Source organism: Carassius auratus, chromosome 1, assembly GCF_003368295.1.
Source record: "Carassius auratus strain Wakin chromosome 1, ASM336829v1, whole genome shotgun sequence".
Lineage (NCBI taxonomy): Eukaryota > Metazoa > Chordata > Actinopteri > Cypriniformes > Cyprinidae > Carassius > Carassius auratus.
In genome coordinates this window covers 1,344,171-1,359,256 of record NC_039243.1, presented here as the reverse complement: position 1 = coordinate 1,359,256, position 15,086 = coordinate 1,344,171, and the positions used below count along the sequence as shown (strand labels likewise).

The 15,086-nt window shown below is 36.0% G+C and overlaps 1 protein-coding gene across 1 annotated transcript in view; it reads left to right on the top strand.

The window, feature by feature from the left end:
* The first annotated feature begins 14,255 nt into the window (after positions 1–14,255).
* The window catches only part of LOC113111650 (mineralocorticoid receptor-like), a 62,794-nt gene continuing 61,963 nt past the window's right edge, over positions 14,256–15,086 (top strand). Inside the window, exon 1 of the mRNA XM_026276650.1 lies at positions 14,256–14,612. The gene's annotated coding sequence lies outside the window, so the exon portion shown is untranslated. The remainder of the gene's footprint in view (positions 14,613–15,086) is intronic.

Sequence of the window (15,086 nt, the reverse complement as noted above, 5' to 3'; positions counted from 1 at the left end):
AGATGGTGTGTCATCAAAGGCATTATAACGGGTGAACACAGGAGCCTGCGTTCACATCTTTGTGCCAAGAGATCTGCCTGACAAGGTCTTAAATGGCTCTAAATCCTGATGGTGTGACCACTGCTGTCCTAATTACTTTGACGTAGTCTTTGTTTAATAAGAACTAAATCCAGGAGCAAATCATGTTTGAGTGTTATAATGGGGAGATCTTTTCTCAGTGTCTAAAATAAGCAGTTTATCTCCTGGAAAGGCTTCAAAGAGTCACTTGCTCTTATTACGTGAAACAGAATGAAGATGAAAAGAAATTTCTTTCCCATAGAGATCTTTCTGGTTTTATATGGAGTGAACCGTTTGTAGTTATGCATTGCTGTTTCCAAATGAGAATAGCTGAATTGTTACAAATGTTTATTTGATGTTGATCAGAAATCGTGATGCAATGATACAAGCATACACAGTGTCATGTAACTGGATATAAAGTGGGAAGATTTCCACTTTAGAGCTCAAAGGTTGTGGGGGCTGATAATATGTTTAAAAGCAATTTTACACAGCAACCCAGAATTTCTATGGCCTTTTTTAGAAGTGGACATAGAGAAGTATAACACAACATAAACAATCACTGCCACACTACACTTGTGTTTAGACTGTGAGTTGACAGATAAGCCAGGTAACTCTGACACTGAAAGCAGATGGTGCTGCCAGCCAAATAAAGCACTGATTAATTAAAGCTACTCATCAGTGCCTAAGGAACATTATGTCTCAGTTGGCAAAAAGACCCAAACAACTTATCAGAAAATTGCAGGTTTCTGCCTCTCCAGTTAAACACTGCTCTGGATGAATGCTCCATTTAAATGACATCTTGCAAAAAAAAATAAAATAAAATAAAACATAACTCCTGCGTGTCATGTTAGATGACGAACCTGTGAGACAATTAAACATTGTCAAAGACAATTGGGTTTGATGTCTGATTCCTTCTGTGTACTTCAGAAAACATTGTCAGGTAAGGAACTCATGAGTATTATTGAAGTGATGTAACCTTGACCTGTAACCAGTTTGCTGAAAAGCTGTTAAGTGAGTGCTTACCATGTCAGGATTGACACTTTTTATTTGACATGCAACCATTTGGGCTTTCGTTGGGTCTTAAATGTTTTTTTAAACGGATAGTTCAACCAAAAATGAAAATTCTGCCATCATTTACTTGCTCTGCTGTTTTAAACACAAAAGAAGATATTTTAAGAAATGTTGCTTACCAAAAATTTTTAAAATATCTTCTTTAATGCTGGCAGAATTTTAGTTTTTGTTTAAGTTATTACAATTAATACATATTAATATCCTGCGGTCAACCAAATTAAAGCTCTTAAAATGGAACAATTCATAACCACATCATCATAGAAATGAACTTAAAAACACCAAAGTCATATTATTTCCTAAGTCTACGAATATTATCAAGGAGTTAGAATTTGTAACATTACGGTATTTTACTCACGATCATGTACTGTCTGCATTCAACTTGATTCTGCTTCATTTATTGAACAACTTATCTGATGAATGACTACCAGTTAAAATGAGACAGAAAGTAGAAAATACATAGGAAGAGGCAAATGTAGGCAAACACTACATAGAGAGGCTGTCACCAGTCAGAAAGAGAAAGAGAGTGATAGAACAAGAGACAGAGAGAAAGGAGACTGCTTTAATCCTCTCAATCCTCTCTATCTCTCTCTCTTCTGCTTTAACATTACATCACCCTCTCACTGACCCACTTTGTCTCCCAGGCTGCACACCACTGGCGGGCTCTGCCTGGTTCAGCCAGGGTCAATAGCCCGCTAAAGCTGCCCACACTTAATCGTGTTAGTTTTAAAGGTGCGTTTGGATGAGCTTGCCACTGCGTGGGTGGATACTTGTTAGTGTCTTTGGTGTTGTACTGGATGAATGAGAGCATCACAAAAGGAATATTACAGACATTAATATTTTTGCGTGTACCTTGTTACCCGATGCACCATTTAGCATCTGCATTCTCAAAAACTAAAGTGATAAATTAGCGGATTATTATATTGCTATAATAACTTTATTGTGACTGCATTTCACATAATATCTAGAAAAACAATACAACAATACATATTTAGCTTATAGATGAACTCTCATCACAGTGCTAGAAGAAATCTTGTTGCTGAAACAGAGCATAGCGCCAGTTTGTCTTGGGAATGCAAGAATTAATAAAACGTACAGTATGAGGAATCTTGAACGCATTCATGCAATGTAAGTCGATTTAGATCAAAGCTTGTTCTGAATGCTTGAATGCAAATGCAGAATACCAAGCCAGTGTGTCCATATTAAAGCAATATCACAGTTGATGGACCTGCCATTAGTTCAGAAGAAGTCTCTGTAATTAATTTGAAAATGTCACCTACAGTAGGAATTTGCAACGATAGCTTGAGCCGTTTCTGAAAACTGTACAATCACATTAACCATTGCTCAGTGAATCTTCCCAGATGACATCCAGTCGTTTCTACAGGAATTCAAGTGATTGTGAATTTCACATGAGGGTGAAAGATTTCCTCACACAGATTTCACATTGGTTTCGGCTGGTCACGCTACGCTGTTGACAATAGGCAATTTTGCTCATGGAAATTTGCAGAAATGTTCAATGCTGTTGGGCTGTTACATTAGCTGTCTTGGAACGCTGTTCGAGTCAGATTATGGAATCAAAACTAAAAGCTATAAGGATCAATAAGCTTTCCTAAAGGGCCAGTGCAGAACCATACGCACAATCTTGATGATCGCTTGTTTTCCCACAGCGTGGACAGCGTTTTTTGTCATTCGAATGAAATGCTTCCCTGGCATCTGGAACTGGAGAGACTGAACAGAATGTGTGCTAGGCGACACGTAGCATATTCATTTGTAATCTATTTGACACAATTTCATCAAACATCACATTATTCTGTGATAAAAGGCAGACGCTGTAATGTGCTGATATAGAGTCAAGCCGTCGCTCATATTTAGTGTTCCTACTGAATATGCATCAAAGTCGTAATGGGATAAACACATTATTCAACACAAGTTGGCTGCATGGTGTAATTGGGGTTCTGTATTTAGGCAAGTAAACTGCATGTTCACAAACATATTCCTCTTCACCTGTTTATAGGCTTGGGCACTTTCTTCTTCTCCTTCCCTGTGACCTTTGATGGTAAAGCAGAGAGGCAATTGCATTTATACTTTGTGTGCATGAGTGTGTTAAAGTGATACTGAAAGTCTGCCTTCGGTCTTGCCTTGAGCCTCTAAATAATGAGAGTAAATCTTAGTGTTTAAAGATTGTCTGGTAAGCAAGTGGAGGTCAGATATGTGGGAGAAGACAGACAAAAACAGAGAGAGAAAGCTGTAGTTGATATTAGCCTGCTTGATATGTCATTCTGTAGTTACATCTCATTTTAATTCCTTTATTTTGTTGCTTTTAAACATAAATACACGCAAATAATACCTGGCTATGTTTGAGTGGTAGGCCTATTAGTGTTTAAGTAGAAATATGGGAATCGCTGTTCTTGAAAGATCATCACATCTATTTTTTCTTTTGTGTGTTTGTTGATGAGTTTTACTTCTTGTTTTATGTATTTATTTATGTTCAGCGTCATTGTACGAAGATCATGCCCTTTCTTTCAGAGCATGCAACACTACTCCTTGTTCAAGCTCTTATTCTGTCCAGGCTGGACTATTGCAATGCTCTCTTGGCAGATCTTCCAGCCACTTCTATCAAACCACTACAATTAATCCAAAATGCCGCTGCAAGATTAATCTTTAATGAGCCTAAAAGAACGCATGTCACACCTCTGTTCATTAATTAGCACTGCCTACCAGTAGCTGCTCGCATAGAATTCAAGACATTAATGTTTGCCTACAAAACCACCACTGGCTCTGCACCCATTTACCTAAATTCATTACTTCAGAGTTATGTGCCCTCTAGAAGCTTGCGTTGTGCAAGTGAACGACGCATCATTGTACCATCTCAAAGAGGCACAAAATCACTTTCACAGACTTTTTCATGAACTGTTCCCTCCCGGTGGAATGACCTGCCCAACTCAATCCGAGCAGCTGAGCCATCTGTAAGAAAAGACTAAAAACACATCTGTTCCATCTTTATTTGACCCTCGAACTCTAGCACTTTCTATTCTATTTTAATTCTACTTTATCTATCTTTTTTTTTTTTTTTTTTTTAAAAACACTAGCTTTCTATTTTTTCTATTCTATCTTGTTTTTCTTTGTGTGTGTATATATATATATATATATATATATATATATATATATATATATTCTATCTAGCAAATACCTTGCTATGTAAACTGTGTAAGGCTAATCGAGACTTGCACTTACATACTCTTGCTCTTTTGTTAGTTTTGATTGCTTCTATCATTCTCATTTGTAAGTCGCTTTGGATAAAAGTGTCTGCTAAATGACTAAATGTAAAGGTATTCAGCTAATAACTGTTGTGAAGAACACTGACATGTTTCACCTCAATAAAAAAAAAAAATCTAATTCACACAACATGTGGTTGTTGTTGTTGTTGTTGTTTTAATGTAAAACCCTAATAGAGGCTACACTCTAAAAAAAGATGGCTCATTACTGATTTTCTAGATTTTCTAGTAGTTTGTAATGAAACTACACAGACTGTGAACACATGTTCAACAGGTGAATCTATCATTCTTAACTTACAAATTGTAACTGGTTGCCTACCAATCAAGTATTTTCCTTTTTTTAGTTGAGGAGAACATGTTAGTGTGACCAGCACTGTCAAGTTAAGGACACTTCTCTCCTCTCCACCACTAAGTAAGAAACAAAGATATTGAATTCATAGTCCATATTGTTAGAATTTGTTTATTACTTGAGTTTATGCATAAACATACCCAGTCACAGCTATCACGCAACTTTTTTCACTTTTTCCTTTTAACATTGTGAAGCACTCACATACCTTTGGTCTTCATAAACAAATTTTTTTTTTTTTTTCTTTTTTTTTTTTACATAAACCAATGTAAAGAGACATATTGTCTCTTGTCACAAGTCTAAACTCAGTTGTGCATTTCAGATGCCGTCACATCCTAGAACTTCATCATCTGCAGAGAGAAACTGCCATACAATCACAGCAAAATACACATAATTATGTGTATTTTATTTAATTATATAAATGTACTAATATGGTCTGAAAAGAGACACACGTTTTATTGGAAACGGTTATGTTTAAAAATTTGCTGTTGCAAAACTTGAATTTTTAAGTACTTAAAAATGCAAGTGTTGCAACAGCAAATTTTTTAAACATAACCGTTTCCAATAAAACGTGTGTCTCTTTTCAGCAAATGATCATGAAAGTAGTTGCTTAACCCTCAGAAAATGTCAAATAATCCTTAGGAGGTTCAAATAAAAGCAGATTATAATTTTTTTTATTTTTTTTTTATCACCAATACACATTTAAAACATTACAATTATATACAACCACCGAATGCCTCGAAATAAAAAGACATGAAGTACTCACAGCAGTTTACAAAATATGCCCAACTTCAAAGTGTCAAAATGCCAGCATAACCTTATCTAATAATGTCAGAATAGTGATAATTAAAAATACCTTCACACTGCAAAGCAATACACAGATAAAACCAAAAGTTATCTACAAAGATAAGCAAAAGATCTTAAATCAGCAAAAGATCTCTTCCACTGAAATAGACACATTTTTGTAGCAGTCCTAAGAGTTAAAAGTGCTCCAGCTTCACAGATGCAAAGTAATTGCATATATGAATACAAAGTAATTACATAGTTGAATACCACAATTTTACCTTCATTTATTAAATAGCACTACATGCAGCAATCTGCATTTAGATGACTTCAGTGTTTTGCCAACTGATAATTGTTTTCTTGTAGGATTTCCTGGCATTATGTAGCCTACCATCCATTATTTCCTCTACTTTTTCAAACTGTCAGACTAATGGGAAGCTTTACATGACACCATTACCACCATACTGCTATTGACTATAGAGGAATGTCTTCACTCAGAACGTTTTGTGTAAAAAGTTTTCATCATTGTACGGTCTATAGCTTTCACTTTCTGTTAAGTGAACCAGAAGGGCTCTGTGCATCCAAAAGCTTGGATATTGTTTTGCAGCCTCTTCTCAAATATATGCATTTGCTTTAATTGATCTCTTTGAAATGCTGTGTTGTCTTCATTTTCAGAGCTGTCTTTCATTTTCCTTCAATATATGATAACTTAAAGATCAATATATCAGCACCCCAGTCAACTTCAGGAGAAAAGGAGATCAAAAATAGCACAGTTGCTCCTTCATTTTAGGATCACGTGTCCAAAAGATGCAAGCACAAGGGGAAACTTCTCCTGCTAAATAATACACCTTAACTTAAAATGATTAAAGATGAATATTTGATTAAAGGTGCAGGCTTCTTAAGTTAAAGAGTAAAAGGGCTTTTAAGCTGCTTATCTGATGTAAATGCAGCTGGATTTATTTATTAACATTCCAGGCCGGATGTCTTCAGCATGTCTGAAAAAGTTACCTACACAGGGGCGTAGCAACCGGGGGGGACGGGGGGGACACGCACTTTTAGAAACAGGTGATTCTGACCCCTGCTAATTTTTTTTTTTTTTTTTTTTTTTTTTTTTTTTTTTTTTAGTTTCCAGCGTGAATATTTCCTGTAGTGTTCTCTGATTGGTTACTTAGATTTGAGTGAAGTAACATTCAGCCAATCACAGAGCGAATCATCTCCTGGGCGCGTCTGCTATGAGCTTCAAATCTCTTGTTGCTCTTCTGAATTTTCGTTCGTTCGTTTGTTCACTTTGCTATTAGGCCGTCTGGGATAAAATGCACCCCAGAAAAAAGCAAAGGACGATTACATCCTTTTTTCAAACACACACTGTAAGTATGTTACAGTATGTCGCGATGACACGAATCGCGCGTTAAAGTTTTCATGTTATGATTTAACCTATTGAACCCGTATGGACCTCGTCACGTCGCGCCGGATTCAGTGTGTTAAATGCTCTCCTAATTGTCACTTTGGATAAAAGCGTCTGCTAAATAAGACGTAACAATGTTATTGGTTTCTGCTGTCTTTTGTTTGTCTACGTGCTGCTCGCGGAGTAAAATTATCATTTCACAATAAATCATATTTGTTTTGCAACGAATATCTTAAAATACTTTATCAAATTTTATTCTTTTAATTCATAACTGTTACTAACTAGTCTGTAGGAAAGGCAGGCTGTGACGAGAGAGGGGTCAGTTGCTCAACCTCTCCAGAATGTGTACAGGTGAGATTTGTATTAAAAAAAAGCAGATTGACTATCTTAAATCTGCGGTAGGGAACTTTTGTATGGAAGCATATGGGTAGCATTATTCAATTTGGGATGTAATATGCAAAATGACAATGCAATATGTAAAATGGCAATGCATTTCTGTATTTACATTTACATTTTCCAATACATTTGTGCAACGTTTGGTGCAAAATGAAAATGAAAATTAAATTACATAATTTTCATTTGCCATTTACTACACCAGTTTTAATATGTAAAATGAATATTAATTTTAATGCTTTATAAGTTGCAAAATGAAAATGAAAATGTATTACAGAAATGATTAGATATGTCTAACATGTTAAAGCAAAAACTGTGGCAAAATGATCATTTAAATGCTATTTTTCTTAATTGCATTAACACTCACAGTCAAGACACTTACGATTGCATTTTCATTCGGTGTCCCGCAATGACTGTAGCAAAACTCAATGTGCACATTGAAAATGCATTCCGAGCCGATCACGTGTCCCCGCCCTCGCGCCACGTCAATCATTGTGTGAACAAGGCGGGGCTTACAGAAGGTCAGAGACTCAAGTCTCAGGAAGAGGATTCAATCAAGTGAGACAACATGGACAAGACAGTTGGTCCGTGTATGTTTTGATCATTTCGGTTTATGGCTTCAATATTTCATTCGGACTTGTGGGCGGAGCTGAAACGCTGCTTTCATCTGATTGGTAGAATCGGATCGGTTTTCATCTGACAGCCTTCAGCTGAAATGTCTGAAACTACACTCACTGTTAATTAGCATAATATTTGAATCAGATATAGCTGGGCACATAATTCGTGCTGCTGAGACCTGCAAATTATTTCTAGGTTGTAGTATTGTATGAATATTGTCCCACTGATAAAAACAGTGCAAATAGTTCTGTCCCTTTGGATAACAGTAAAGTGGAAATAAATATAGTTAAATTTATGAAATAAAATTAAATAGGATTTTTTGGGAAGGTAAGTCTGGCCAGTTATACAAGCAACACGAGTCGGACGAGTCTAAAGATATGAGCTGAATTGGGTGAAACATTAAAGTTCTAGTCTGTGTCAATTACTCTCATAATAAATAATAATAATAATGTTAACTGTATTTTTCGGTATAAGTTGCATCAGTCCAAAAATACGTCATGACGAGGAAAAAAACATATATAAGTCGCACTGGACTATATGTCACATTTATTCAAGACCAAGAGAAAACATCAGGGTATATACAGCAATCCTTAAGTTAAATTTACTACTTTTTAATACCTTTTTCACTACCTTCAGAATATTTTTTAAAACCATCACGACACTGAATTGCAAGTGTTAATCAGCGACCTTTCTATTATTTACACAGATTTTGACATATATAACATACAAAAAATAATAGATTTAGAGACTGATGTTGACAGCATATTGCACATTTATTTCACTTAGTAAATAAAAATAAAACAAATACCATAAAATGCGCAATGGAGAAAATGGATAGACCGAACAATAAGCCTGCCTGTTAGTGTTGTCACGGTACCAATATTTCAGTATTCGGTACCGATACCAGTGAAAATCCACGGTTCTCGGTACCAATTTCGGTACCAAAGCAAAACACAAAAATTTGCTAATAAAAAAAAAACAACTTTTTAGCACTAAAAATAAATCCAATGCCATTCTTTATACTTATTTAGAATTGTGTTTAACGTTTTTCTACAAGTTATATAATTATGAAAAACAGTAAACAAGTTTCACCCAAATTTAATTTGTCTTTTAATTTATCAAATTTAAACACATTTTATGTTTGGTAAATAAAGGGGATTTGCTATTAAAATTAAAACATGGGAGAAATATTGAGATTTATTTATTTTTTTAAATAAAGTTTTTTATTTTTTTGCAACAGTGGTAGCAGTATCACATACGTTTTACTAAATAATAGTAATATTTCTAGCACAATGCCCTTATGTAAAAATTTTCTTTTAGGCCTAATGAATGCATATTTGTCATTTTGAAATTTCTATTTGCCCATTAGCTCCGCCCACTACCGGAGAAACCGGTATGTCTTCTGCTTTTTCGATAATGAATATGAATAATTCTAAATTAACTTGATTATTTTGACAGGAGAAGACAACAGATGCTGAAATTAATGCAAGCAACATGCGCTTCAGTCTATGTAGTAAATAAACCTGCACGTCTCTGCCATTCATTAATTCACACAGAGACGCGCAGAACACGGATTCATATTTCAAACAACTTTTGCGGCTTAACATTTACAGATACTGGTCCATATGGAGATTTGATTTGATTAATTTATGCTTTCACAAATTCCATGACTGTCCATATTAAAATGTAAGTTTCATTTACATGACTGGATTTTGAGATTCCGTACTCGTTTTCTGCTTCGCGAAAATCATAGCGCTGTATGCGTCAAGAACCGGGTTTGAACGGGACCTCGGTACTACCGGTCGTTAACCCAGCTATTAGAAAACTTGCATTTGTCCATGAAGACGACGATGGTTGTCCAATCGTTGAAGATATGCCTTGAAGCAAGTCTAAAATAAAACGTAAGCCAGCCACTTCTGTTGAGCGCGCAGTGTTCTGAGATGATGCCGAACGACCACTGAATATGACGTCAGCATCAAACATACAGTGAGACGGAGACGGAAGATCTTTGATTATGTGCCCAGATATGCTAAAGCCCATATAAACGAACTAACACGAACGCAGATATAATTTCAATCAGAATAAGACACCTGATAGTCTGGAAAAAATAATACCTAATTTGGAAAAAAATAATACCTCTGAGACCACATTTAACACTTTTAATGGCCTTAAATTTGACCATTTTGATTTATCACTTTTTAATACTTTTTAAAACCCCGCGGACACCCTGAACATTACCGACTACAGCCGCGAGAGGGCGCTCTGGGGTAGGCTACAGGAGCACTGAGCAGCATTGAGCTAATTTTACTATTTTCATTTAGAAATGTAACTATATTCATTTTTACAATTATTTATTAATGTCACACACAAACACATACCTAGTGCCTTATGACTTAAAAGATGAGAGTGGTAAATGTTACAGACATGGAACTGTTCAGTCTATTATTGATTTTAATTTCCACTTCACTGTTATCCAAAGGGACAGAACTATTTGCACTGTATTTATCAGTGGGACAATATTCATACAATACTACAACCTAGAACTAATTTGCAGGTCTCAGCAGCACGAATTATGTGCCCAGCTACATCTGATTCAAATATTATGCTAATTAACAGTGAGCGTAGTTTCAGACATTTCAGTGCTTCACTCGCACTGACTCTTATTCTGCCTGAAAGAATGACAAGACCGAGCTGAAGGCTGTCAGATGAAAACCGATCCGATTCGACCAATCAGATGAAAGCAGCGTTTCAGCTCCGCCCACAAGTCCGAATGAAATATTGAAGCCATAAACCGAAATGATCAAAACATACACGGACCAACTGTCTTGTCCATGTTGTCTCACTTGATTGAATCCTCTTCTTGAGATTTGAGTCTCTGACCTTCTGTAAGCCCCGCCTTGTTCACACAATGATTGACGTGGCGCGAGGGCGGGGACACGTGATCGGCTCGGAATGCATTTTCAATGTGCACATTGAGTTTTGCTACAGTCATTGCGGGACACCGAATGAAAATGCAATCGTAAGTGTCTTGACTGTGAGTGTTAATGCAATTAAGAAAAATAGCATTTAAATGATCATTTTGCCACAGTTTTTGCTTTAACATGTTAGACATATCTAATCATTTCTGTAATACATTTTCATTTTCATTTTGCAACTTATAAAGCGTTAAAATTAATATTCATTTTACATTTTAAAACTGGTGTAGTAAATGGCAAATGAAAATTATGTAATTTAATTTTCATTTTCATTTTGCACCAAACGTTGCACAAATGTATTGGAAAATGTAAATGTAAATACAGAAATGCATTGCCATTTTACATATTGCATTGTCATTTTGCATATTACATCCCAAATTGAATAATGCTACCCATATGCTTCCATACTTTTGACGCTCTAGCGGTTAATAATCAGAACTGCTTGCGTCTTGCGGAAGAACATCTTAGCCGGAACTACTTCTCTCTGTTTATGTCTATGATGAATCACAAAGGTACTGGGTTACTCCGCCGCGGTATCCCCGAAGCAATCTAAAATAGTCCGAATATAAACACTTATTATAGGTGCACCCTAGTGATTCAGGACAAGCCAAAAACACGGTTTGGAAAATGGATTCATGGTGTACTCGCTTATATACATTTTTCTACATTTTGAAAACACACAAAGTTACGGACCGCAGCTCTGATTGGTTGTTTTGGTTTTTTACCGGAGCCCCTTTCACACTGCACGTCGGACCCGCAATATTCCCGTAACATTGCCTGGTCGCCTTCTGTGTGAAAGCAACCACGTCCCGGAATTGATTACCGAATCGAACCCGGGTCGGGGACATAGTAACATTGCGGTAATCGATCCGGAACGAGCGCTGTGTGAACAAAAGCCAGATCTAATTCCGTATCGAAGTGATGACGCGCGTTATCGCGCGACTCTTTTACCGGCTGTTTTGAAGGAAGATCAACATTCGCGACGAACACATATGTGCAAACTGTAATAAAGCAGAGATCAGTTAGTTCCTCACTTTCCGCGCTGACGCAGAGATGGTTTGCTTGCTTCAGTTAAAGTATAACGTGCCAAGCGTTGTCGACTCGTACATTACACGTCACGCGCTGATGTCACGTGTCGTTACGGGATCTTCAAGGGTTGTGTGTGAAAGCACGCACATATACCGGGTCATCACTGGCAGTGTGAAAGTGCCAAATCTAGCGACCAGGGAACAATTACAGGAACACTTTACCCCTGTATTTGCCGGAATGGCAGTGTGAAAGGGGCTCGGGAGTGATGTATTTCTGCAAATGGCAATAGGAGCACTGGGAGGAGCCAGAGGAGCTTGATTTTTTCACAGATCATCTGTCTCATATTTTTCATAAAATGTATGTTTGTATAAAATTACTGTAGATGTAATCTGTATACTCATTTAACACCTGTTTTTGTCCAACTGTTAAAAAAAAAAAGTTATTGTTCAAATGTAGTTCAACTGAAATATTGTAAATATCATAAAATATCTTTATTTCATAAAAAATAAAACAAATTATAGATGGTCTCCCATTGGTCTCAAAGTCCTGCAGTATTTTTTAATTTTGAGTATGATTTAACAAAAATAGGTTCCTGTAAGCTATCATGTCATGTTCCCAAATTTGAAAAAGTAAAATGCCAATTGGTATTCTATTTAGAATTTATTATGAACATCAGCTTTGGGTCAAATCACCATACAGCTGTCCCCCCCACTTTTAAAATGGCTGCTACGCCCCTGCCTACCCAAGACCTTGTGTTAAAAAAGTTTGCATATTGGGGAAAAAAAATAGTCATAGTTATTTATTTATTTCTTGCTTTCATATTCATTTATAACCTGTGATTTAGGTTATAATGTGCTTGTATTCTTGTAGTGCAAAAAGTAAGTAAACAAAACAAAACAAAAATTCTCTCTCTCTCTATTTAAATATATATTTACACACATCATATTATTAATGTGTATTTTAATTAAAATGATAAATGTGCTAGCTATTGTACTGTTTATTTGGGAACATTGTGGCAGCCCTCTTATTTTGAGTATGACTGATTGCTTTCATATGCTGAAAATCTTAATATTAAACATGCACTAATGTACTAATTAATGATTAGTTAGGAGTTAATATTTAGCTGATAAATGACTGCTGTGTTTCTTACTCTGCAGATCTGCAACTCAAAAGATAACAAAATAGTCTTACAAGCCTTTGCCCCAAAGCTGGAATCTAACTGCATCTGACAATTTGAACAGATGTAAAATATCAATGATATAGCTATTTTAACCTTAGAATTACAAGGGGATATATATATATATATATATATATATATATATATATATATATATATATATATATATATATATATATATATATATATATATATATATATATATATATATATATATATATATATAAGAACACAGTGTTACATAAGTGCAGGGTTATGCAAAAACTCTAACAAATTCACAAAAATTGCACCACCTTGTGGTACTGTACTGTTGGTATTTACTAAAGTAGACTTTATATCAAACCAGTGTTTGACATAAATGATATGACCTATACAAATTATTTGTTATTATTCACGTAGTGCTTTACTAGTACATATACATTCATATTTCGTTCTAGGCCTGTTAAATGTTAGTGACTTCACATGAAGTCATTCAAATATCTTGATAATCTTAAGCCTAAAATTCACACAAACTACTTCATAAAGTAGTTTTCAATAGCTTTCAGGATCATAAAATCTACCTTGCCTAAATAGATATTCAATTATGAATTCTGTAACAATTTCCCTGTTTATTTTCCTTCAGAATTCAGGTAATTACAACTTTAAGATCCTAGAAAAGGATTAAATGAGAGCTGGGGAACAAAACTCTGTCAATTTGTCATTTAATTCTTGATTCTTCCCAGTCCTGAGTCATTCCTCAGTGCTCCATCTGTGCAGAAGACAACATTTATAATTACAATTTCCGCCTCTAAATATGTACACTGCAAAATAAAAATAAATAAATAAAAAATCTAAAAAAAGGTTTGAGACTGCACAGTGCATGGTTTAATTAGATGAAATAATGATTAGCCAATCTAGTTTTATATTCCACTGAATAACATTTAGCGAGTACGGTCATTCACTTAAATGTTTGCACAACCATTTGTCCTAGATGCACAGGTTAACGGCTGCGTAATCAAACTATCTTGCCCTACTTCTGGATGGATAGCCGTATCTACCTGAGTGCACCCATCGCCCCTCCCTCCTCCCCTCCCTCTCTCCTCGCGCTCGAGCTCTCATTGCAGTAGGAGGGTCCACGTGCACACAATGACGTCGCTACGCAAGTCTGTCAGAGTCCTCCGCTGTTTGTATTAGTCTTCAGTTGGACGCCTTCAACAATCTAGTAGCGATGTGCATGTAAACAGAAAACAGACGCCAGGACGTGTCGGTGAAGTCGCTGTTGAATGCTGTACGCAGACGATGCGCTGTCGTTAAAGATCTCGCGTCATGAGCGCGGCAGTGAGCGGTGCGTTCAGCTGTCACAGCTGAAACTAGTACATGCAAACACTGGGAATACTTCTAAACACAACTTAACGGCACGGTTTAGGTTCATTTGCTCCGTTTTGTCCATTGGATTACTGGTGACCAGCAGTAGAGATAACTGTCACAACTGGATGTCGTAATTACGGTAAGATGTCGTATTATTATAATATCGCTGGAGAACGGAGCAGTCCCCTATATATGAACTACTGTAAATGCAGAAGTGTTTAAAACTTGTCTAAAACTTGTACATTTGTGACAAGCGATGCCTAACTTGACAGGACCTGTGCATAAAGTGCACTTTAACGCAATGAAAAGAAACAACAGAAAACAACAACAACTATGTAAATTACAATGGTATACAATTATTCCGTTAATAATGTATCCTTAACTACCACCCTTTTCACCAGATTGTATTTTATTCTGACGTTTTCTCGGCTAAAATACATAAATCCATGCAGCCGTCAGGATTTATCTATGTCAGTGAATGCTGTTTAACACATCGCTATTCCTATTGCTAACGCTTTCCATCAAATTTAGCCTACATCAAATGTTAAATAGTTATATCATAGCTTAGTTCCGTCGTTATAAATTCTTCAAGGGATAGCAGTATTATTTCGCG